The following is a 25439-nucleotide window of genomic DNA, read 5'->3' on the forward strand; positions in this document are numbered from 1 at the left end:
ATCTTCTTCCCGATGCAGACCCAAACACCTCACAACTCCAGCCTCCTCTCCCCATGGCTGCTTCAAGGAAAACGGGGCTGGCCCTGCAGCGCAGCCCGACTACTCCCGCTGCTGCTTGCCTCCGGTGCGCCGGCGAAGCCCAGGGCGTCCGGCGACCACGCGCCACGAAGAGCCGCCCGGTTCTGCGCCATAGCAGCGGCGAACTGGCGCAGGATCCGGCGAGCTTCCGGCGGTGGCGTCGGCGGAAGGGGCGGAGCCGGAGGAGGAGGAGGTGTCGCCGGTGATGGAGGGCGGAGCGACGACTACGAGCCCATGGCCTCCATCCCCTCTTCTTCAACCTTGATCTGGACGTTCAAGATGGGGATGGTGGGATAACCGCCTCGTTCCTCTCGATCCGGTGCCGGAGATGGCAGATCCGGGACGGGGCCGGTGTGTGCTGCCGCTGCCGGCGTCGGGGATGGCAGGTCCGGGACGGGGCCGGTGTGTGCTGCCGCTGCCAGCGTCGGGGATGGCAGGTCCGGGACGTGGCCGTCCGTGCGCGCAGGGCATGGCCCGAATCCATGCTGCATGCAGTACGGAGGAAGAGGCGGCGGCGCAAGTTCACAGGGGAACATCACATCTTCTTCGAGGAACGGCGTTGATGGCCCTTTCTCTTGGCTCTCTGTCGCTCTCGGCAGAGCGAGCGCTGATAACGTGTAAAGTAGTGAAAGTGACAGAATGATGGAACAGTCTTTTCATTGATGAAGATGTGGGTATTTATACCCTGTTACAGAGGCGGTTTACAAGGAACGGTTGCTAAAACAAGGCAACCGGCTAAAACAAGGCAACCGGCAACGCAGGGATTATCCCATTAATTAATACATTTAATTAATTCCTAACAAAAATATAGCAAACTCGGCATCGATGCCCTGATAAATATCTTTGGCACCGGTCTCACGTCGTGCGGGTGTAGCCGGTAAAAAGTGGGACCCATACCTACATAAAAAATCAAGGAAGCCAACCTCCCGTCATCCTTCGCGCGAGTTCCTCTCGTCCACGTCCAGAAAAATCCCCTTTCTCCTCATGTCTATCTCCTTCCTCACCTCCTCGTCACGATCCAGTGTGGATCTGCTTCCTCACCTCCTCATCTCCACGTCCCGATCCAGTGTGGATCTGCTTCCTCACCTCCTCGTCCCGATCCAGTGTGGATCTGCTTCCTCACCTCCACGTCCCGATCCAGTGTGGATCTGCTTCCTCACCTCCTCGTCCCGATCCAGTGTGGATCTGCTTCCTCACCTCCTCATCTCCACGTCCCGATCCAGTGTGGATCTGCTTCCTCGCCTCCTCGTCCCGATCCAGTGTGGATCTGCTTCCTCCCCTCCTCGTCCCGATCCAGTGTGGATCTGCTTCCTCGCCTCCTCACCTTCAGGCTACGTATTGGTCGGCCCAAGGTCATCAAAGGAGCGAGGAGAAGAATCCGGCGATGTCCGCCGAGGCGTCGCGGTGAGTGGAGGTGTTGTGCCGTGGCAGACGGATGGTCCGAGGAGGCGCAGTGAGCGGGCCGATGTGTGGCGGGGGACGGCTGGCCGATACTGAAGCAAAGCGCTGCCGTCCGGACTCGTGGACGACCGTCCGCTGCTGCTGAGGATGCGTCGATGGCTGGCCGGCCGCTGCTGCTGCACGAGCAGGTGCGCAACTGCTGCTGCTGAGGATGCGTGGACGGTCGGCCGGCCGTTGCTGCTACACGAGCAAGCACGCAACTCGAAGCACCATAGGTGAGGATGTGTGGTGTTTGCATGCGAGATACAAAGAAGAAAAAAAAGGCTTACAATATTCAGTTAGGAGATAGTAATGTTCAGTCTATGAATTGGGCAATAAAAATATGCGTGGTGTTCAGTTTATGCATGGTGTGCCCTTGTTCAGTTAGGAGATAGCAATATACAGTGATTAATGTTCACCATTGCACTAAGCAGCAACAAGAAATAAATTAAAATGTTCTCATTCAACAGTTTGTAATCTAAATTACACAATTACAAATAAAGATGCTTCAATGGAAAACTAAAGTAGAACTGGGGTGCAAGCTAATTAGATGGACTCATATAAAACTTATAAATGCTAATGTCCATTTCCTCCAAACTTTTGCCAAATGTTGTCAACCAAATCAGCCTTGAGACGACGATGTGTGTGTCGATCCCGGATGGTACCATCTGTCTCAAGAACCACATCAAACCCATCAAATGATCCTTGTCATGTTTCAAGATATGGTATTTGAGCACCTTGTAGTAATTCATAGTCACAATCATATTTGTCATAGCACTTGTAGGTGTGCCTCTCATCTGCAACAATCATGTTATGCAATATAATGCAAGCATACATGATCTCAGCAAGGGCACACCTTTGCAACATACGCCCTGGATGACGAATTATTGCAAAACGAGTTTGCAAAAACCAAAAGCCCGTTCTACATCTTTCCTTACTCCTTCTTGGTGTGCTTTATACAACTTGTGCTCTTCGCTTTGAGCCAACTTGTACTTCTTTGTTGTACTAAATGTGTGCACCACTCTCTTATACTTACAGGATTGCGGTGGAGCTCCACATGGTGCACTACACCGATGATGGCAACATTACTGTTGTGTCAATACTTTATCGGCATTGAAAACCAGATCCTTTCCTTCGTCGGGTAAATCACTCTTATAAGAAAAAGACAGTACACTGCTACTATCACTATTGCATTGTAATTCCCCATCATGATCAACTTGAGGGTATGATTCAAATAACATGAGTGTGAGCTTTATATCGAGTTCAAATTCAATATGTGGTGATATTTTCCCTTGGTGAGTCAGGAAGGTGTTGTCATGCTTTATGTGTTCATTTTGACTTTAAGAAGGAAGAATCTGAACTATAACCAACCGGCGTCCGTATAACACTAAATTATTGAAATGACTAGTAACCCTTAGTTAGTCAATCAAGTGTTTAGAGACATTGGCATGGTCAAGAACTCAATAACATAATCACAACTATTAATTTGATCGGTTATCAATTTACATTGGACGTTAACTGGTTCAACAGGATGACCATGACACTGCAGTACTTTGTGCATGTTCGGCCTACAAACATTTCAATAATTTTCTTTGTGTTGAACTCACAGATAAAAGATAAGTTAGCTGAACTGTCTGGAGAGGGCTGCAAAGCTGAGAAAGGTGATCCTCTCCCTGTTGGGGTGGTGAATATGAAGGAACTAATGCAGGGTGCAGATAGGTATTTCAGATATGTTGGGTCTCTCACCGCACCTCCATGCACGGAGAATGTTATCTGGAACATTCTTGGCGAGGTATTTCATACGCTCAAAAGTGAAAAAGTAGAGTGTATTTTTTAATTTCGCATGATGTTTATGCAGCGGAAGTTACTTACACATATACTGCGAGATGCCTCGCATATAAGAGAAATGACAAAGGAGCAGGTGGTTGCTTTGATGGCTCCTTTGGAGGGGAGTTACAAGAAGAATAGTAGGCCGATACAATCCCTGAATGGTCGCACCGTGCAGCTCTATGATATGTCGTGCAATCAAAATATTCGTTAGCCTACTGAAGTTCGATCCACGGTGAACTAGTATTTTGTTTGATGCCAATTCTAAACGCCGAAGAAAGTGTAAGTTCACACGACATGTTGCAATAAAATGTATGCAGAAATGTTGTGCTAGACCATGGTCGAGACGGATCTATGCTTGGCGGCATATATCTGCATGTGAGGCCTTCATGTCCTGTGTTGTAACTATACCGACCGCTACCGTTTGGCCCCGACTGTACGTGTCATTGATTATACTGCACACATGGTTACATTTTTTTTCAAATACACACACAATTACAATAGAGGATCTTAAACACCAACATGCATGCCATTTTGTGATGTCGATTTATAAAACTTTTGAAAAGAAAATAGTTGCTGAATTGGTAGTTTGAATTGATAGCTACAAGATAACACAATATTAAAACACACGAGAGAGAACATAGACGGTCCCTATAGACAATCTATTGAAAAATTGATTGGATAGACGAGAAAATCATTTTTGACGATTATCGATATGAACACATAGGCAACCAAATAGGAGTATATACAAGCTATTGGAGATGCTCTTGCTACTTGCAAAATGAGATGGAACTGTCCACAAATTTGGCTCGCGCGGTCATTTTGGTCCGGCTCCGGGAATCTGCTAGCACCCCCCCCCCCCCTCCCCCAATCCATCTTCAAGTTGATGGATAAAGTGTAACGAAGATGGCGTAGAGCACGTGCAACAATACCTTGCTCCCGACCCCAACTCGTCAAGTGCTGCCCCAAAAGTGACGGCCACATGGGATGATACCTGCACGTGGAAGGCTTCACACCCCACCATCCGCATCGATCGGCCGACCAAGACCCGGACGCTTTTTACCCTCAGCAGTGAGCGAGTATGCGATCGGTACTTGAACAGAAGAGCCGGCCTCTCCGTGGTCAGAGCCTTCCAAAAACCCGCCGACATGGACAGCAACGGCGCGACGCTGATGTAGCAACGTGCGTACGTACGTGGCCGGTTGGTTTCGGTTTAGTTGGTTGGTTGGTTGGTTGACGCAGCACGCAAGGTTTCCATCGATCATGAGGCCCTGAGCACGGCGGCTGTGGAGAGCCGTCGTGTTTGTATCGTGGCGGCTGAAGCCAGGTGCCAAACTGCCAACGACTCCCCATGCTATGCTGCATCCGTCCGACCCGTTCCTCGGCTCGTCTGGCCGCCTTGCCGCATACGCGGGCCGTCGCCGTCACGCGCGCTGTCCTTGTCCGCAAGGACAAAACGGTCGACGCAAACGGGAATGAGATAAGCTCGATCGCCGTCGGTCCGGTCCCCTTCGCCGGCTGGACCGATCGATGGACCTTAAAATAGATGATTGCATCCATCCTTTCACCACTGTATTACTGTATGGTTCTTCTCAGTTACAAATACTTAGGTACATAGAGTGTACGAGTATTTGATACTGCTCCCTCCGTTTCTAAATATAATTCTTTTTAGACATTTTAATAAGAAACTACATACGGATGTATATAGACAAACTTTAGAATGACGATTTACTCATTTTGCTCCGTATGTAGTCCCCTAGTGAAATCTTTAAAAAGACTTATATTTAGAAACGGAGGGAGTACATTAGAGTAACTCCAACGTGTCAATCCATTTTGTACGCGTGCGTTCGCTTGGTTCACGGCGGACAGAAAAATCGGTCCAACGCGCTGATCAAAACGGACGCGCGTGCCTTTTTCGTCCACCTGCCGACCCATTTTTGCATCTCGTTTGCGTCGGCACGAACAGAGACGAACGTGCGGGGGCCCGCCTACTCCTTTCCTTGGCCCGCTAGTCGGCGACACATTGGTTATCCTCTCCCGTCCATATCGACAGCAAACCCTCGCACGCCTCCGTCGCATTGACGCCGCCGCCCATTTGTCGGTGCCGACACACCTTTCCCCAACGTCGCCGCCACAACCTTCATCGCCGCTAGGAATTCTCCAGGCCAGCCACTTGGTCGAAGGGAGGTGCGCGTCTCTTCGCCGACCAGCTCCTTCGACGACGTCCGCAAGTTGTTCGACAGTTTGTCAAGGTATAAAACGGACTCTACCGACGAGTTTTTTTTTTCCATAATTTGCTTTGCGACTCCAACGATTCCTCGTCTGATGATGAGGAGGAGATCTTGACTGCCATTTTGGTTCATCCACACCTTAATAGCCAATGGTCATTGTTCAGTGGCTCAATCCCAGGACACCTTACGACGTTGAATCGTAACCGAGAGAGCGCTCATTTTCTTCTTTGGAAGGACTACTTTGACACAATCAATTCGTTGTTCAAACATCAGAAATTCCAGCGGCGTTTCCGTATGGCTAAGCATGTTTACAACCGTATTAGAGAAGGGGTGGTTGGATACGATAACTATTTCCAGTGCAAAGAGGACACCCTTGGAAAAAATGTCTTCTCATCTTATCAGAAATGCACTGCGGCCATCCGGATGCTTACGTACGAAGTGCCCCATCTACATGCCTAGAGTCCACGTACAGGTTCTGCAAGGCTCTGTATGCTGTGTTCTGTCCTGAGTAATTGAGAGAGCCAACTCCTTAAGATACAACCCGCTTGTTGGCGATGAATGCCAGCAGGGGCTTTCCAGAGATGCTTGACAGCATAGACTACATGCACTTGGAGTGAAAGAAATGCCCTATCGCTTGGCAAGGGCGGTATAAGGGGGTCAGGGCTTTCACTGTCATACTTGGGGTTGTGGCCTCACAAGATCTCTGGACCTGGCACTCTTTTTTTGGCATGGCCGAATCTAATGATATCAACGTTCTACAACGGTCGCCGGTGTTTGCAAGACTTGCGGAAGGCAACAACCCACCGATGAATGTTACCATCAACGACAACAACTACGACTAAGGATACTACCTGGGTGATGGTATCTATCCTCAGGGCACAACTATTGTGAAGACAATCTCTGACCCTGTCGGACAGAAGAGGAAAAGATTTGCCCAAGAGCAAAAGTACTAGGAAGGACATCGAGCGTGCCTTTGGTGTTTTGCAATCTCAATGGGGCATCGTTTGAACAGTTCGTCCAATTTCATTATGAAATGCGTGATTGAGAAACTCACATGCAGCTGCAAAATGATATGGTTGAGTATATATGGGTTCATGTTCACAACCAGTAGATGTATCTTTTTCATATGTATTTGAGACAATTTAATTTTTATTCGGTTTGTAACACTATATTATTTATTTGAAAATGATGTTTATTTGGCTGTGAAACTATGCTATTTTTTATATGTCTGCTTGTCAAATAATACAAAATGTGTACATATTTGTTGAAAAAAAATGACCAACCAGTCACGTCGGTAAATATGGATCTTGAATATTGAACGCACTGTCGATTCAAATTTTAAACTAGGCGGACGTCGAATGACGGTCGATCCAAATAAACAAAAACGGATAAAATCGTCGTCCGTTTGGGTCGAGTTGCTCTTATGAAACAAAAGGAGTATATTAGTATGATGATGGTGAGGTTAGCTCACCACTCACCCAACGGCCCAACCAACGAGATCTAACCCAAGTACGATGTTTGCAGAGTATGCGTCCAATAGCCCAAGGGCAGCTGGCTTTATCGCCATCTATCTCATCTCCCACTGGCCCAGTGCCAGTGGCAACGATGCGTTGGTTACCTTTCGCTTTTAACTTCCACAGCTGGTAAAGAGAAGGAGAACGCAAGAGGAGGCGAGAGCAAACACTTTGGTCGTTTGCCCCAACGGCGCCGTTCGGCCGAGCCACAGCCACCGCGTCAGCATCTCATTTCGTCCCTATCGCCTCTATCTTCTCCGGCGGTGACATCACGCCACCGCCGCCACGGTTGGACTTTTCCGGCGCGTCGAAGCTTGGACAGAAGAAACGGCTGGGCGAGTCGAGCTTAATGATGGCATCGACGTCCAACCACCACCGTGGACGCACGAACCAGACCCAGCACATGCTGCACCAGTACCATCGACAACGAGCATTCGTACGAGCATCTAACTGCAGAGGATTCGATCCAGCATGGTTGCAGATCGACGTATTGATGAATTCACCATGATGTAGTAGCAATGTATCCAACGTTTTCACTTGTAGTACCAAGTAGCACGAAGAAGAGGGAAGAAACCAACAGCGGGAGAGATTTATCTATCTATACACCGAATCGACGCCAATTGATGGATGTGTCTTTGTGCGGCGGCTCGTCGGCGTCAGAAGAGGTTGAGGACGTCGCGGATGGTGGCGTTGCAGAGCGGGCAGCGGCCGCGGCCGGCGCGGACCTCGCGGGCGCAGGCGCGGCAGAAGGTGTGGCCGCAGGGCACGAAGGCCGCGCCCTTGCGCCGCGCCATGCACACGCAGCACCGCCCGCCCACGCCCTTCCCGCCGCTCCCCTCCTCCTCCTGCTCCGCCGCCGCGTGCTGGTCCACGCGCGTCCACGCCCCGGCGCGCGCGGCGGCCGTCGTCCACTGCCGCTCCGCCTGCTCCAGCAGCGCCATCAGCGACACCCGCCTCTCCTCCCCCTGCCCGGGCGACGCCGTCCCCGGTACCGCCGCTCCCGCTGCGGGCTCCGTGGAGGAGGGAGGAGCAGGAGGGGGAGCGGCGTCGTCTTCGGGGCCGCGGATGACGTCGAGGAGCGTGCGGCGCCTGGCGGGCCGCGCGCCGTCGCCCTGACCGTCGTCGTCGCGGAGCTTGAGGAGGTCCCGGAGGTTGGAGGACGCGGCGAGCTGCTCCGCCAGCGTGACGCCGCCGCGCCTGCTCGGCACCACCCTCGCCGCCCCCTCCATTATCCCCCGCCTTGTCCTTGGCGCGCGCGCGCGGCCGCTCGGGTCAGGACGAGAGGGCGCCCTACGCCACGCTAGCACGCTACGCGTATGTGGACTCTGGACTGGACACACGCATCGTACCGTAACAAGCGCACGAGTCGCCTAAATACTCCTCCTCGCAGTAGACTTAGTATACTGAGTACTGTACCCAGGTAGACTCTTGTGGTTGGACCCGGCCCGGGCTGGCGAATTGTTTCTGTGCCGGCCAATTGTCGGATCTAGTTGGAGCGAGCGCGCTTCTCTGCATCCAAATGGCCAAGTTGCGCGCTCGCTCGCGCGGCGACGGCGGACGGACTTTCGGGAGCGGCGACGGGCTGACGGGGCTGACTTTCGCCGCCGTTTCTGCTGGCCGCGGGGTCGGCAGGTTTCTGACGCCGCCGGATCGTGTGGTTGGCGCGGCGCGGCGGCCGAGCTGGGGGTGGACGGAGGGACGGAGGAGGAGGCAGCAGCATTTGTCAAACGTTGCAGCGGCGGGCGTCTCGGGAGGGATGTACTCCATGTCACGTGGGTTCTGAAAGTGCGACCGCGATCTATGACCTTTGCCCCGCTTTCCCACATGCCGCGGCGTACATCGCAAGCGCGTCGACTTGCCGCCAGATTTGCAGCTTTTTTTTTTTCAAGGGGAAGACTGCTTTGCTTTATTGATCACAATGATAAGGTTTATAGGGATAATATGGGATTTTTTTACGATTTTGACCCATGGGATGAAAGTATTGCACGGAATGAACTCTGATTGAAACCATTTCACGATCTGACCTTTTTTGAAACGCCAGAGCCCGTGGCGTTGCAGACGCACATAGAAACGCCAGTGCCAGTCTAATGTGGCGTTGCAGACCCACTCAAACGCCAGTCTAATGTTGCGTTGCAGGCCACGCGTGAAACGCCATGGTCCATGGCGTTTCAAAAGTACACATGTTGCTGGCAGCATGCCGTGGGCTGGCTGGATGTCGTCGCTGCGTTCCATAGTGGGTCTGCAACGCCAGCACTGTTGGCGTTTCACAATGGGCCTGCAACGCCACATTAGACTGGCATTGCAAGAAAGAAAAAACGCCACGGTAGACAGGCGTGTCACTGTTGGGCAGCAACGCCAGCACTGTTGGCGTTTCACAGTGGGTCTGCAACGCCACGGTAGACTGGCGTTGCAAAAATGAAAAAACGCCACGGTAGACATGCGTGTCACTATAGGGCAGCAACGCCATGGTAGACAGGCGTTGCATAGTGGGGCAGCAACGCCACGGCTTGTGGCGTTTCTAAAAGGGTCAGATCGTGAAATGCTTTCAAATCTGGTTCATTTTGTGCTCATGTTTAGAAAAAAGGTTAGACCATTGAAAAAATCCGATAATATGAGTATCAAAAGGTTGCAGGAGCCAAACATGGTGTCCCTTCCCTAAATGCAAAGCATGTCTGGCTAAACTATGAGCTTCCATATTGGACAAACGCCCCTCATGGATAAAGGAGGTAGCTTGGAAATCATTACATCCTTCCTTGATCTCCCTGATGATTGGTGTCGTAATACCATTTGTGCCAGTATTGATATCCTTAGTCGCTTGCAGACAATCCGATGCGATGATGATTTTTTGAAGGAGAAGATCCCTGCCCAGGGCTAGGGCCTCGCGACACGCCAAGGTTTCCAAGATGTTGGGGTCAGTTAGTCCGTGGAAGACTATCGCTGACGCCCCAAGGTACTTCCCTTGTTCATCGCGACACACCGCGCTCACCGCGCCAATCGGGGGGCCTGTTGCAAACCGCCCCATCAACATTGATTTTATCATAGCCCGATTGGGGTGGAATCCATCCCCTAGTAAGAATCGGCCTAGCAGACTGTTGTCTGGCCATCGATGGTTTGTTCCTCGATTGGATAGCTTCGAGTTCTGCTAAATATCTATTTACAAAGGAATGAGTCCCCAAAGGGCTTTGGTGTTCCCCTTCATGTATGAGTCGCCTCCGAGCTGCCCATATTGCCCATAGGGTCACCGTAATTATGAGTAGTTCATTTGTTGATACTGATGCGAAGATGCTAAACAGCCAGGACCTTGCATCTGGTTCGGCCGTGGCTATCATATGCTCCACCAATTCTAATTCCGCCAGAGCCCATACCCAGCGAGCCATAGTACAATTTAAGAGGGAGTGGTGCCATGAATCTTCCGCACCACAAATGGAACAACGCGGAGAGGTGGCCATATGCCGATTGTGTCAAACATCCGCTGTAGGGAGTGAAGTTTGCGCCAGCCTCCACATGAAGACTTTGATTTTCGAAGGTACTTGGATTCTCCACAGAGTCTCCCAACCCTTCTGCTCTCTGCTGGTGTCTGCAGGGCCTCCTCGCCCCTCCAGCCACGCCTCACGACGGAGCTTTGTTGTGATAAGCATGCGATAACAGGATCTAACTGTGAATTAGCCTTTTGTTTCCTGAGACCAGGCCCAGTAGTCGTCGTACTATCGGGTGCTCAAGGGAATATTCAGAATCACTTCAGCATCCATTGGTAGGAAAGTTGTGTTGATCAGTTCCTGATTCCATCTTGCAGAGGTGTTGTCAATGAGTTCTTAAACTAATTCTGGCCGGTTTGGGCTGAGGCATACAATTGGTCTCATGGATGCTTCCTTAGGAAGCCAATTCTGGTTCCATATGTTTGTCCCATTGCCATCTCCAATCCTTTTAATGAGTCCCACTTTGAGAGTTTCCTTCCCTTCCACAATGGCCCTCCAATTCTGTGAAGGATTGTGACCTATTTCAGCCTCCAAAAAATTATTGTGAGGGAAATATCTTGCTTTCAAGATTTTGGCACTTAGAGTATCCGGGGATTGTAGGATACGCCATGCTTGTCTAGTGATACGTCTCCATCGTATCTACTTTTCCAAACTCTTTTGCCCTTGTTTTGGACTCTAGTTTGCATGATTTCAATGGAACTAACCTCGACTGACGCTGTTTTCAGTAGAATTGCCTTGGTGTTTTTGCGCAGAAATGAAAGTTCTCGGAACGTCCTGAAAATTTACGGAGAATATTTTTGGAAAATATGAAAATTACCTGCGCAAAGATCCACCGGAGGGGATGGGCCAGTGGGGCACAAGCCCTGTAGCCGCCACCCCTGGTGGCGGCTAGCAAGCTTGTGGGGCCCACGTGGCTCTGCCGCCCCCAAACTCAGCTCTATAAATTCACTTTCGTCCCAGAAAAGATCAGGAGAGAATATTTCGTCGCGTTTGCGATATGGAGGCGCCGCCACATCCTGTTCTTCATCTGGAGGGCGGATCTGGAGTCTGTTTTGGGCTCCAGAGAGGGGAAATCGTCGCCATCGTCATCATCAGCCTTCTTCCCTCTCCAATTCCATGAAGCTCTTCATCGTTCGTGAGTATTCTATTCGTAGGCTCGCTGGGCGGTGATGAGTAGGATGAGATCTATCATGTAATCGAGTTAGTTTTGACGGGGATTGATCCCTAGTATCCACTATGTTCTGAGATTGATGTTGCTACTACTTTGCCATGCTTAATGCTTGTCACTAGGGCCCGAGTGCCATGATTTCAGATATGAAATTATTATGTTGTCACCAATATATGTGTGTTTTAGATCCGATCTTGCAAGTTGAAGTTACCTACTATGTGTTATGACCCGACAACCCCGGAGTGACAATAACCGAAACCACTCCCGGCGATGACCATAGTTTGAGGAGTTCATGTGTTCACCAAGTGCTAATGCGTTGGTCCGGTTCTTTATTAAAAGGAGAACCTTAATATCCCGTAGTTTCCTTTTGGACCCCGCTACCACGGGAGGGATGGACAATAGATGTCATGCAAGTTCTTTTCCCTAAGCACGTATGACGACACACAGAATGCATGCCTACATCACATTGATGAACGGGAGCTAGCCACATATCTCTCTGTGTTATAACTGTTGCATGATGAATATCATCCAAACAAATCACCGACCCATTGCCTACGAGTTTGTCCCACTGCTGCTGTTACTTGTTTTGCTCTGCTGCTGTACTACTGTTGCTGCTGCTGTTACTTGCTTGCTGTGCTGTTACTTGCTATTGTTGCTACTTGCTACTGATGTCACTACTGCTGTTCCTTTCCATTGCTGCTACTCGTTACACTGCTGCTACCTGCTACAATACTTGTTCGCACGACGTTGACGGGAATGAATATTTCCCGTCCACGGGCAACTTCTGGCACCATTGATACAATTGTTAGGAACAGTATGCCGTCAACAGATCGTTTCTGACATCGTTGTTATCATACTACTTTGCTGTTGATACTTTGCTTGCAGATACTAATCTTTCAGGCGTGGTTGAATCTGACACATTTAGCTGCTAATACTTGAGAGTATCCTCTCACTTCCTGTCCGGCGAACCAACAAATTTGGGTTGAATACTCTACCCTCGAAAACTGCCTCGATCCCACGCGTTGGTGGGTCATTGCAAGACAATTTCTAATTGTTGAGCAATCGAGAATAGCATTTTTCTAGCCATTGCCAGGGATCTGCTAAACAACATTTTTCTGGCGCTGTTGCCGGGGAGGCGATTGCTATATTCTCTGAGTCACTTGGTATTTATATCTGCTGATCACTATATATGAAGAATTTGAAAGATCCAAAATCCAGAGTTTTGCCCTCAACTACGAGGGGAGGTAAGGAATTGCCATCTAGCTCTGCACTTGATTCACCTTCAGTTATGAGTAAGTTTGCGACATCACCTACTGCTGGAAATCTTGATATGTCGCCCGTGCTTGATGATGCTTATGATGCTGCTATGCGTGATACTGCTAGAGATGCTATGCCTGATGATGCTAGAGATGCTATGCCTGATACTGCTTTGCCTGATACTGCTAGAGATGCTATGCCTAATACTTCTAGAGATGCTATGCCTGATACCGCCTTGCCTGATGATGCTATGCTTGATACTGCTAGAGATACTACTTTGCCTGATGTGCCACTAGGGGTGTTCCTTGATGCTCATATTGCTAGAGTTACTGCCAATGCTCGTGATGCTTCTGAAACTGCCGATACTATTGAGATAGAACCTGCTTTTGCTCCTGCTAGATCAAGCTCTCCTAGATATGAATTGCCTGATATACCTAAGGGTTATGTTATGGAGGGAGAGATAGCTGAGGATTTTCTTGCGTGTAAGGATGCCTATGACACCGAGAAATTACTTCTCAAGTGGAAGGAAAAATCTCTGAAAGCTAGGATGAAATACGACCTGAAGTTTGCCACTTCACCTATCTTTATCAGCGATAAGGATTATGAATTCTTTGTCGACCCTGAGATAATCTCTCTAGTCGAATCTGATCCTTTCCACGGTTATGAGTCTGAGACGGTCGTAGCCCATCTTACCAAACTACACGATATAGCCACCCTTTTCACTAGTGAGGAGAAGATCCGCTACTACTATATCCTTAAGCTGTTTTCTTTCTCTCTAAAGGATGACGCTAAAGCCTGGTTCACTTCTCTTGCTCCTGGATGTGTGAGTAGTCCCCAGGATATGGTCTATTACTTTTGTGAGAAATATTTCCCTCCCATAAGAAGCAAGCTGCCTTGCAGGAAATCTACAACTTTTCTCAACTCAAAGAAGAGAGTCTCCCACAAGCTTGGGGGAGGCTCATCCAGCTACAGAATACTTTGCCTGATCACCCTCTTAAGAAGAACGAGATTCTTGATATCTTCTATAACGGACTTACCGATGCTTCTAGAGACCACCTAGATAGTTGTGCCGGTTGTGTTTTTAGGGAACAAACTATCGAACAAGTTAAGATCCTTTTGAATAACATCTTGATCAACGATAATGCTTGGGCTATTCCCGAACCACCTCCTAAGCCAACTCCTAAGAAAAGAGGTATTCTATTCCTCAGTCCCGAATATATGCAAGAAGCCGAGAAATCTATGCAAGAGAAAGGCATTAGATCTGAAGATGTCAACAATCTACCACCTATCGAAGAGATCCATGGTCTCGATAACCCGATACAAGTAGTAGAAGTGAATTCTCTGCGTAGGTTTGATGAGAGTGATATTCCTTTTGACAAACCCGCTAGCCTATGCTTTGATGAATTTGACAACTTTGTTGCCAAACAACAGAGTTTCAATGATTATGTTAGCAGACATTTGGAACAAAGTACTCGTATGCTTAGCCATTTAAGTGCTTGTGTAGACAAAAATGTCAATGATCTGAAGCTTCTGAGTAAACATGCCTCTATGATTACTACTCAGGTAGAACAAGTACTTAAAGCTCAGAATGACTTGCTCAATGAATTAAATGACAACTCTGTCAGAGTGATTACTAGAGGAGGCAAAATGACTCAGGAACCTTTGTATCCTGAAGGCCATCCTAAGAGATTTGATCAAGATTCTCAAGGAATTAATGCTGATACACCCAGTCATCCTAAGGAGAAGAAGAAGGATGATAGAAACCTACATGCCAGTTCACCAAATACTGTCACACCTGAAGAACCTAATGATATTTCTGCGTCTGATGCAGAAACACAATCTGGTGATGAACATGAACCTGGTGACAATATGGACAACGATGTTCATAATAATGCTCAACCTAGCAATGATGAGGATGTGGAGATTGAACCTACGGTTAATCCTGATAACCCACAACCTAATGTTGGAATTATGCCCTAGAGGCAATAATAAATATAGTTATTATTATAATTCTTGTATCAAGATAATCATTTATTATCCATGCTATAATTGTATTGAATGAAGACTTATATACATGTGTGGATACATAGACAAAACACTGTCCCTAGCAAGCCTCTAGTTGGCTAGCCAGTTGATCAAAGATAGTCAGGGTCTTCTGATTATGAACAAGGTGCTGTTGCTTGATAACTGGATCACGTCATTAGGAGAATCACGTGATGGACTGGACCCAAACTAATAGACGTAGCATATTGATCGTGTCATTTTGTTGCTACTGTTTTCTGCGTGTCAAGTATTTGTTCCTACGACCATGAGATCATATAACTCACTGACACCGGAGGAATGCTTTGTGTGTATCAAACGTCGCAACGTAATTGGGTGACTATAAAGATGCTCTACAGGTATCTCCGAAGGTGTTCGTTGAGTTAGTATGCATCGAGACTGGGATTTGTCACTCCGTGTGACGGAGAGGTATCTCGGGGCCCACTCGGTAATACAACATCACACACAAGCCTTGCAAGCAATGTGACTTAGTGTAAGTTGCGGGATCTTGTATTACGGAACGTGTAAAGAGACTTGCCGGTAAACGAGATTGAAATAGGTATGCGGATACTGACGATCGAATCTCGGGCAAGTAACATACCGAAGGACAAAGGGAATGACATACGGGATTATATGAATCCTTGGCACTGAGGTTCAAACGATAAGATCTTTGTAGAATATGTGGGATCCAATATGGGCATCCAGGTCCCGCTATTGGATATTGACCGAGGAGTCACTCGGGTCATGTCTACATAGTTCTCGAACCCGCAGGGTCTGCACACTTAAGGTTCGACGTTGTTTTATGCGTATTTGAGTTATATGGTTGGTTACCGAATGTTGTTCGGAGTCCCGGATGAGATCATGGACGTCACGAGGGTTTCCGGAATGGTCCGGAAACGAAGATTGATATATAGGATGACCTCATTTGATTACCGGAAGGTTTACGGAGTTACCGGGAATGACGAATGGGTTCCGGGTGTTCACCGCGGGGGGGGGGGGGGCAACCCACCCCGGGGAAGCCCATAGGCCTTGGGGGTGGCGCACCAGCCCTTAGTGGGCTGGTGGGACAGCCCAAGAAGGCCCTATGCGCCATAGGAAGAAAATCAAAGAGAAAAAAAAGAGGAGGTGGGAAAAGGGGGAAGGACTCCTCCTTCCAAACCTAGTTGGACTCGGTTTGGAAGGGGAGGGTTGCCCCGCTTGGCTCGGCCGAACCCCTTGGGGGTCCTTGGACCCCAAGGCAAGGCTTCCCCTCTTCCCCCTATATATACGGAGGTTTTGGGGCTGATTTGACACAACTTTGCCACGGCAGCCCGACCACATATCTCCACGGTTTTACCTCTAGATCACGTTTCTACGGAGCTCGGGCGGAGCCCTGCTGAGATTAGATCACCACCAACCTCCGGAGCGCCGTCACGCTGCCGGAGAACTCATCTACCTCTCCGTCTCTCTTGCTGGATCAAGAAGGCCGAGATCATCGTCGAGCTGTACGTGTGCTGAACGCGGAGGTGCCGTCCGTTCGGTACTTGATCATGGGACTGATCGCGGGACGGTTCGCGGGGCGGATCGAGGGAAGTGAGGACGTTCCACTACATCAACCGCGTTCACTAATGCTTCTGCTGTGCGATCTACAAGGGTACGTAGATTGAATATCCCCTCTCGTAGATGGACATCACCATGATAGGTCTTCGTGCGCGTAGGAAATTTTTTGTTTCCCATGCGACGTTCCCCAACAGTGGCATCATGAGCTAGGTTCATGCGTAGATGTCTTCTTGAGTAGAACACAAAAGTTTTTGTGGGCGGTGATGTGCGTTTTGCTGCCCTCCTTAGTCTTTTCTTGATTCCGCGGTATTGTTGGATTGAAGCGGCTTGGACCGACATTACTCGTACGCTTACGAGAGACTGGTTTCATCGCTACGAGTAACCCCGTTGCTCAAAGATGACTGGCAAGTGTCAGTTTCTCCAACTTTAGTTGAATCGGATTTGATAGAGGAGGTCCTTGGATGAGGTTAAATAGCAACTCATATATCTCCGTTGTGGTGTTTGCGTAAGTAAGATGCGATCCTACTAGATACCCATGGTCACCACGTAAAACATGCAACGGCAAAATTAGAGGACGTCTAACTTGTTTTTGCAGGGTATGCTTGTGATATGATATGGCCAACGATGTGATGTGATATATTGGATGTATGAGATGATCATGTTGTAATAGATAATATCGACTTGCACATCGATGGTACGACAACCGACAGGAGCCCTAGGGTTGTCTTTATACTAACGTTTGTGCTTGCAGATGCGTTTACTATTTTGCTAGGATGTAGCTTTAGTAGTAATAGCATGAGTAGCACGACAACCCCGATGGCGACACGTTGATGGAGATCATGGTGTGGCGCCGGTGAAAAGTAGATCGTGCCGGTGCTTTGGTGATGGAGATCAAGGAGCACGTGATGATGGCCATATCATGTCACTTATGAATTGCATGTGATGTTAATCCTTTTATGCACCTTATTTTGCTTAGAACGACAGTAGCATTATGAGGTGATCTCTCACTAAAATTTCAAGACGAAATTGTGTTCTCCCCGACTGTGCACCGTTGCTACAGTTCGTCGTTTCGAGAGACCACATGATGATCGGGTGTGATAGACTCAACGTCCACATACAACGGGTGCAAAACAGTTGCACACGCGGAACACTCGGGTTAAGCTTGACGAGCTTAGCATGTGCAGACATGGCCTCGGAACACATGAGACTGAAAGGTCGATCATGAATCATATAGATGATATGATTAGCATAGGGATGCTTACCACTGAAACTATACTCAACTCACGTGATGATCGGACTTGAGCTATTGTAAGTGGATGATGAACCACTCAAATGACTAGAGAGATGTACTTTTTGAGTGGGAGTTTAGCGAGTAATTTGATTAAGTTAAACTCTAATTATCTTGAACATAGTCTAAGTCCACTTTGAATATATTTGTGTTGTAGTTCATGGCTCACGCGACAGTCACCCTGAATTTTAATACGTTCCTAGAGAAAGCTAAGTTGAAAGATGATGGAAGCAACTTTATAGACTGGGCTCGTAATCTTAAGCTAATCTTACAAGTTGGGAATAAGGATTATGTCCTTAATGCTGCGCTAGGAGATGAACCACCCGCTACGGCTGACCAGGATGTTAAGAACGCTTGGTTAACACGTAAGGAGGACTACTCAGTAGTTCAATGTGCAGTCTTGTATGGCTTAGAACCGGGACTTCAACGTCGCTTTGAGCGTCATGGAGCATTTGAGATGTTCCAGGAGTTGAAGTTCATCTTTCAGAAGAACGCCCGGATCGAGAGGTATGAGACCTTCGATAAATTCTATGCTTGCAAGATGGAGGAGAACTCGTCTGTCAGTGAACATGTGCTCAAAATGTCTGGGTACTCAAATCGTCTAGCTGAGCTAGGGATTGAACTCCCGCAAGAGGCTATCACTGACATAATCCTTCAATCACTGCCGCCAAGCTATAAAGGCTTTGTATTGAACTACAACATGCAAGGGATGAACAAGTCACCCGGCGAGTTGTTTGCGATGCTGAAAGTCGGAGAGTCTGAACTCCGTAAAGAGCATCAAGTGTTGATGGTGAATAAGACCACTAGTTTCAAGAGAAACGACAAAGGCAAGAAGGGTAATTCAAAGAAGAGCGGCAAGCCTGTTGCCAATCCGACGAAGAAACCCAAAGATGGACCTAAGCCTGAAACAGAGTGTTACTATTGCAAGGGTATGGGTCACTGGAAGCGCAACTGCCCCAAGTATCTGGCTGATAAGAAGGCGGCTAAAGAAAAATCAGGTATATTTGATATACATGTTATTGATGTGTACTTAACTGGCTCTCGTAGTAGTGCCTGGGTATTCGATACCAGTTCTGTTGCTCATATTTGCAACTCGAAACAGGAACTGCGGAATAGACGAAGGCTGGCGAAAGATGAAGTGACGATGCGCGTAGGAAATGGTTCCAAGGTTGATGCAATCGCCGTCGGCACAGTTTCACTTCAGTTACCATCAGGATTAGTTATGAACTTGAATCATTGTTATTTAGTGCCTGCGTTGAGCATGAACATTATATCTGGATCTTGTTTATTGCGAGACGGTTACTCTTTTAAGTCAGAGAATAATGGTTGTTCTATTTCTGTGAGTAACATCTTTTATGGTCATGCACCCAATGTGAGAGGATTGTTCATATTGAATCTTGATAGTGATACACACATACATAACATTGAGACCAAAAGAGTTAGAGTTAACAATGATAGCGCCATATTTTTGTGGCACTGCCGCTTAGGTCATATTGGTATAAAGCGCATGAAGAAACTCCATGCCGGTGGACTTTTGGAGTCACTTGACTTTGATTCACTTGACACGTGCGAACCATGCCTCATGGGCAAGATGACTAAAACTCCGTTCTCCGGAACAATGGAGCGTGCAAGTGACTTGTTGGAAATCATACATACCGATGTGTGCGGTCCGATGAGCGTAGAGGCACGCGGCGGATATCGTTATTTTCTCACCTTCACTGACGATTTGAGTAGATATGGTTATGTCTACTTAATGAAGCACAAGTCTGAAACATTTCAAAAGTTCAAGCAATTTCAGAGTGAAGTTGAAAATCATCGTAACAAGAAGATCAAGTTCCTACGGTCTGATCGTGGGGGTGAATATCTGAGTTTCGAGTTTGGTGCTCACTTAAGACAATGTGGAATTGTTTCACAATTGACACCGCCTGGAACACCACAGCGTAATGGTGTGTCCGAACGTCGTAATCGTACTTTATTAGAGATGGTGCGATCTATGATGTCTCTTACCGATTTGCCGTTATCATTTTGGGGTTATGCATTAGAAACAGCTGCATTCACTTTAAATAGGGCACCATCAAAATCCGTTGAGACGACACCATACGAACTGTGGTATGGCAAAAGGCCAAAGTTGTCGTTTCTTAAAGTTTGGGGATGTGATGCTTATGTCAAAAAGCTTCAGCCTGAAAAGCTGGAACCCAAAGCGGAAAAGTGCAACTTCATAGGTTACCCAAAAGAGACAGTTGGGTACACCTTCTATCTCAAATCCGAGGGCAAAGTGTTTGTTGCTAAAAACAGAGCTTTTCTCGAGAAGGAGTTTCTCTCGAGAGAATTGAGTGGGAGGAAGATAGAACTTGATGAAATTGTCGAACCTCTCATCCCTCTAGATGGTGGCGCAGGGCAAGGGGAAACCTCTGTCATTGCGACGCCGGTTGAGGAGGAAGTTAATGATGATGATCATGAAACTCCGGTTCAAGTTCCTGTCGAACCACGCAGGTCGACGAGACCACGTGCTGCTCCAGAGTGGTACGGTAATCCCGTCATGTCAATCATGTTGTTAGACAACAATGAACCTGCAAATTATGAAGAAGCAATGGTGGGCCCAGATTCCAACAAATGGCTAGAGGCCATGAAGTCCGAGATAGGATCCATGTATGAGAACAAGGTATGGACTTTGGAAGTACTACCTGAGGGCCGCAAGGCTATTCAGAACAAATGGATCTTTAAGAAGAAGACGGACGCTGACGGCAATGTGACCGTTTATAAAGCTCGACTTGTGGCAAAGGGTTTTTCACAAGTTCAAGGAGTTGACTACGATGAGACATTCTCACCCGTAGCGATGCTTAAGTCCATCAGAATCATGTTAGCAATAGCTGCATTTTTTGATTATGAAATCTGGCAGATGGATGCCAAAACGGCGTTCCTCAACGGTTTCCTTAAGGAAGAGTTGTATATGATGCAACCCGAAGGTTTTGTGGATCCTAAGAATGCTAACAAGGTGTGCAAGCTCCAGCGATCCATTTATGGGCTGGTGCAAGCATCTCGGAGTTGGAACAAACGCTTTGATGAGGTGATCAAAGCATTTGGGTTTATACAAGTGGTTGGAGAATCTTGTATTTACAAGAAAGTGAGTGGGAGCTCTGTGGCGTTTCTAATATTATATGTGGATGACATATTGCTGATTGGAAACAACGTAGAGTTTTTGGAGAGCATAAAGGATTACTTGAATAAAATTTTCTCTATGAAGGACCTAGGAGAAGCTGCTTACATTCTAGGCATTAAGATCTACAGGGATAGATCGAAACGCCTGATAGGACTTTCACAAAGCACATACCTTGATAAAGTTTTGAATAGGTTCAAAATGGAACAGTCCATCAAAGGGTTCTTGCCAGTTTTACAAGGTACGAGATTGAGTAAGACTCAGTGCCCAGCAACTGATGAGGATAGAGAGCATATGAGCACCGTCCCCTATGCTTCAGCCATAGGTTCTATCATGTATGCAATGTTGTGCACTAGACCGGACGTTAGCTTGGCCATAAGTATGGCAGGCAGGTTCCAGAGTAATCCAGGAGTGGATCACTGGATGGCGGTCAAGAATATCCTGAAGTACCTGAAAAGGACTAAGGAGATGTTTCTCGTGTATGGAGGTGACGAAGAGCTCGCCGTAAAGGGTTACGTCGATGCAAGCTTTGACACAGACCCGGACGACTCTAAGTCGCAGACCGCATACGTATTTATTCTTAATGGGGGTGCGGTAAGCTAGTTCAGTTCCAAGCAAAGCGTCGTAGCAGATTCTACATGTGAAGCGGAGTACATGGCTGCCTCGGAGGTGTCTAAGGAGGGTGTCTGGATGAAGCAGTTCATGACGGATCTTGGAGTAGTGCCAAGCGCACTGAATCCAATAACCTTGTTCTGTGACAACACGGGTGCCATTGCCCTAGCAAAGGAACCACGGTTTCACAAGAAGTCCAGACACATCAAATGACACTTCAACCTCATCTGCGACTACGTCGAAGGGGAGGACGTAAATATATGCAAAGTGCACACGGATCTGGATGTAGCAGACCCGCTGACTAAACCTCTTCCACGGGCAAAGCACGATCAACACCAGAACTGTATGGGTATTAGATTTATTACAATGTAATTCGCATGATGATGTGAGGGCTAGATTATTGACTCTAGTGCAAGTGGGAGACTGCTGGAATTATGCCCTAGAGGCAATAATAAATATAGTTATTATTATAATTCCTGTATCAAGATAATTGTTTATTATCCATGCTATAATTGTATTGAATGAAGACTTATATACATGTGTGGATACATAGACAAAACACTGTCCCTAGCAAGCCTCTAGTTGGCTAGCCAGTTGATCAAAGATAGTCAGGGTCTTCTGATTATGAACAAGGTGTTGTTGCTTGATAACTGGATCACGTCATTAGGAGAATCACGTGATGGACTGGACCCAAACTAATAGACATAGCATATTGATCGTGTCATTTTGTTGCTACTGTTTTCTGCGTGTCAAGTATTTGTTCCTATGACCATGAGATCATATAACTCACTGACACCGAAGGAATGCTTTGTGTGTATCAAACGTCGCAACGTAACTGGGTGACTATAAAGATGCTCTACAGGTATCTCCGAAGGTGTTCGTTGAGTTAGTATGGATTGAGACTGGGATTTGTCACTCCGTGTGACGGAGAGGTATCTCGGGGCCCACTCGGTAATACAACATCACACACAAGCCTTGCAAGCAATGTGACTTAGTGTAAGTTGCGGGATCTTGTATTACTTAACGAGTAAAGAGACTTGCCGGTAAACGGGATTGAAATAGGTATGCGGATACTGACGATCGAATCTCGGGCAAGTAACATACCGAAGGACAAAGGGAATGACATACGGGATTATATGAATCCTTGGCACTGAGGTTCAAACGATAAGATCTTCATAGAATATGTGGGATCCAATATGGGCATCCAGGTCCCGCTATTGGATATTGACCGAGGAGTCACTCGGGTCATGTCTACATAGTTCTCGAACCCGCAGGGTCTGCACACTTAAGGTTCGACGTTGTTTTATGCGTATTTGAGTTATATGGTTGGTTACCGAATGTTGTTCGGAGTCCCGGATGAGATCACGGACGTCACGAGGGTTGCCGGAATGGTCCGGAAACGAAGATTGATATATAGGATGACCTCATTTGATTACCGGAAGGTTTTCGGAGTTACCGGGAATGTACCGGGAATGACGAATGTGTTCCGGGTGTTCACCGGGGGGGGGGGGCAACCCACCCCGGGGAAGCCCATAGGCCTTGGGGGTGGCGCACTAGCGCTTAGTGGGCTGGTGGGACAGCCCAAGAAGGCCCTATGCGCCATAGGAAGAAAATCAAGGAGAAAAGAAAAAAAAAGAGGAGGTGGGAAAAGGGGGAAGGACTCCTCCTTCCAAACCTAGTTGGACTCGGTTTGGAAGGGGAGGGTTGCCCCCCTTGGCTCGGCCGAACCCCTTGGGGGTCCTTGGACCCCAAGGCAAGGCTTCCCCTCTTCCCCCCTATATATACGGAGGTTTTAGGGCTGATTTGACACAACTTTGCCACGGCAGCCCGACCACATATCTCCACGGTTTTACCTCTAGATCGCGTTTCTGCGGAGCTCGGGCGGAGCCCTGCTGAGATTAGATCACCACCAACCTCCGGAGCACCGTCACGCTGCCGGAGAACTCATCTACCTCCCCGTCTCTCTTGCTGGATCAAGAAGGCCGAGATCATCGTCGAGCTGTACGTGTGCTGAACGCGGAGGTGCCGTCCGTTCGGTACTAGATCGTGGGACTGATCGCGGGACGGTTCGCGGGGCGGATCGAGGGACGTGAGGACGTTCCACTACATCAACCGCGTTCACTAAGGCTTCTGCTGTGCGATCTACAAGGGTACGTAGATCGAATATCCCCTCTCGTAGATGGACATCACCATGATAGGTCTTCGTGCGCGTAGGAAATTTTTTGTTTCCCATGCGACGTTCCCCAACACCTAAGAGATACGATAAGAATGACTTCGCTGCCAGGAAGCATGGTAAAGAAAGGGAGCCATGGGTTCAGAGACCTATGCCCTTTCCTCCTAAGCCATCCAAGAAAAAGGATGATGAGGATTTTGAGCGCTTCGTTGAGATGATAAGACCCGTCTTTCTGCAGATGCGGTTAACTGATATGCTCAAAATGTCTCCATATGCCAAGTACATGAAAGATATCGTGACCAATAAACGGAAGATACCAGATCTTGAGATCTCCACCATGCTTGCCAATTACACTTTCAAAGGTGGAACTCCTAAAAAACTTGGTGATCCTGGAGTGCCCACCATACCTTGCTTCATTAAAGGAAACTACGTAAGAACTTCCTTATGTGACCTTGGAGCCGGTATTAGTGTTATGCCGCTCTCTCTTTATCATAGAGTTGAACTGGATAAGTTGACACCCACTAAAATTTCTGTGCAAATGGCCGACAAATCAACTGCTTTCCCTATCGGCATTTGCGAGGATGTGCCTGTTGTGGTTGCTAACACCACTATCTTAACAGACTTTGTTATCTTGGATATTCCCGAGGACGATGCCATGGCTGTCATCATCGGAAGACCCTTTTTAAACACGGCAGGGGCTGTTATAGATTGCAACAAAGGCAATGTCACTTTCCATGTCAACGGTAATGAGCATACAGTGCAGTTTCCGAAGAAACGATATCAAGTACATTGCATCAATGCTATCGAAAAGACTTCATCGATTCTTATTGGGAGCTTTGAATGCCCTATTCCTCGTGTCAAGATGAAGTATGATTTGCTTGTTGGGGAGATACATATCCCCATTAAGGTGACTTAGTGGCTATTCGACAATTCTCCGTTTCCTCTTGTGATTCGAAAAGGTTTTGTCATGAGGATTTGATCAACCCCATTGATGGATTTCTTTCGATGACCATGAAATGGATGAATCAAAGAGTCACATACCTCCATTTTAAGCTTTCACTTTCTGTTGCTTAGAAGAAAAATGATAGAATTACTTTAGTTTTTCCTGTTTTCTGTTTTAGCGTCCCGGAGAAAAATACCCCGAAAATAAAAGTTCTCCGATGGTCCTGAAAATCTAGTATGTTTTTTTCTGGAATATTTGAAAAATACTGGGACTGCGAGCAGGCCTCGGGGCCACACCAGTGGGCCACAAGCCGTGTAGCCGCCACCCCCTGGCGGCTAGCAAGCTTGTGGGGCCCACAGGGTCCCCCTCCACTCATTCCAGCTCCCATCCTCTTCTTCGACCTCCAGAAAAAATTGTTCTGCAGCTCAAACCCGTGTTCTTGCTCATTTGGCTGTGATTTTCGATCTCCTTGCTCAAAGCACCATTCTCTGAACCGTTTTGAGGAAATTACTCCTTGGTAAGTGACTCCTCCATTGGTCCAATTAGTTTTTGCTCTAGTGCTTTATCCTTCGCGTATTCTTGCTACCTTGGTGACCCTGTTCTTGAGCTAGAAATGTTGATTTTAGCTGGTCCCAAGTAGTTTTAGCGCGTGATACGGTCTCTAGACACTAGTAGGAGTAATTGCTACAAGGTGTG

General features: G+C 47.8%; 1 pseudogene; it reads left to right on the top strand.

Moving 5' to 3' along the window:
• Window positions 1-1997: 1997 nt before the first annotated feature.
• On the top strand, window positions 1998-3559 carry LOC123396968 (annotated as a pseudogene).
• Window positions 3560-25439: the final 21880 nt, after the last annotated feature.

The sequence above is a fragment of the Hordeum vulgare genome, chromosome 5H (assembly GCF_904849725.1).
Source record: "Hordeum vulgare subsp. vulgare chromosome 5H, MorexV3_pseudomolecules_assembly, whole genome shotgun sequence".
Taxonomy (NCBI): domain Eukaryota; kingdom Viridiplantae; phylum Streptophyta; class Magnoliopsida; order Poales; family Poaceae; genus Hordeum; species Hordeum vulgare.